Source organism: Aplysia californica, unplaced genomic scaffold, assembly GCF_000002075.1.
Source record: "Aplysia californica isolate F4 #8 unplaced genomic scaffold, AplCal3.0 scaffold01078, whole genome shotgun sequence".
Classification (NCBI taxonomy): Eukaryota; Metazoa; Mollusca; class Gastropoda; order Aplysiida; family Aplysiidae; genus Aplysia; species Aplysia californica.
The window spans coordinates 166411-168206 of NW_004798348.1; positions in this window are offsets into that span (position 1 = coordinate 166411).

The following is a 1796-nucleotide window of genomic DNA, read 5'->3' on the forward strand; positions in this document are numbered from 1 at the left end:
ATGTTCTGAGTTAAATCAACGAAAAAATACCAACAACGACAATGACGTTAACGACAACGACAACGACAACGACAATAACTCTGCCCGAAAAACGTCACACACTGGGAGAGGAACGACGAGCCACGACCATCCTGGAGTGAGGTGAGGAAAACCTTACAGGGTGGGGGTTGGGGGGGGGCAGAATATCACAAGAACTCGAGTAGTAGTAGTAGTACAATTTTACAACAACATCATTCCAGAATATCCCACGTTTCACATTTTCAACGCGCGTGTGTGCGTGTGTGTATGCGTGCGTGTGTGTATGCGTGCGGATGTGTGTGTGTGTGTGTGTGTGTGTGTGCGAGCATGCGTGGGTGTGAGTGTTTGCGTGGTGTGCCGAGACCGCCATACATGGCCGGGGTACAGTCACAAGATACAGTCGAGACAATGCCAAGACACTTGTACATTAGATCCCCCCCCACACACACACACACACACACACACAGACACACACAACACTACCCCAGAATTACAAAGCTTTATCCGAGTGATATTTCTCGCCGTTTTGAGTTACGACGACCACAAGGTCAGAAACCAAATGTTTTATCTTCTCATTCAAAATCGTTATCACAATAATTTCAAAGAATTGCATTATACATAAGGTTGACATCATGTTGTGAAACTAAAAAAATTTTGAGGTCAAATTTCTCGCAACTCGGTACTGAGCTGATAGATCTTTGTAATTCTAGGGCAGCTGCCAGTCAAGACACAATCAAGTCTCAAGACACAATCAAGTCTCAAGACACAATCAAGTCTCAAGACACGGCCAAGACACAATCAAGTCTCAAGACACGGCCAAGACACAATCAAGTCTCAAGACACGGCTAGCCCCTGCCAACCAACAACAGCAGCAGCAATCATAGTACTGCATTTCTTAATAATCCAACAATCTTTGCCATTTTTTCTCCTTTCAGCTTAAGAAAACACCAACAACAAAAAAAATTTGCTTCAAAACGTTCCTCCTGTCAGACCCTCAAAAAACATGGCAGTAGTTTCTGAAGAAAGAAACCTTACATCATAAACAGCTCAAATCTCGTCAGAAAGACAGGAAAAAATGTATATCTTTTCCCATTTTTTTTTTTTTAATAAAAAAAAAAGGGTTTCCATATTTTTCTTACAAAACAAGAAAAATAATTAAGAACGCTTAATATCCACCGTAGAAGTTTAGGGAAATAAAAAATTTCAAAATCAGCTTTGCAACATAACTTTTACTTTCACTTTGAAAAAAAAAACAACCTAAATTTTTCATAAACTGCAAGCAACGCAAAAAAAAAAAATAGCAGAGAATGATGACATCAGTATCAGCCCAACACCCTTGCCTCTCGAAAGGACATCTTCTTGCTACAGTCGGGAAAAAATAAAGCAAACACAGAAAAACTCGAGATCACGGATAGCTTGTACAATTTGTCATTCCCCAAGTGAAACTTTAACGCTGTCATTAGATCCGTTTAATATCCGGATTACGGATGTGCCCAACACATTCCGTAGCCACTTTGTACAAAATAGTTCCAAGGAAACGATTTGTCACTCCTCAATGTGTTTGAGTTATTCCTGTCTGACTGTGTATACGAGTCCGACAATTCCACCCCACCTTTCACGTACTGCCGGTGAACGTGTTATGACATGTGGACATACAAATATACTTTTCCAACAGTCACTCACCAGTTCTCGCACAACTGGAGTTAGTTACAACTACAACTAAAAATACTGAACAGGGCACCAAATACATCAGGCAAGCAACAACAAGTCATCATGCT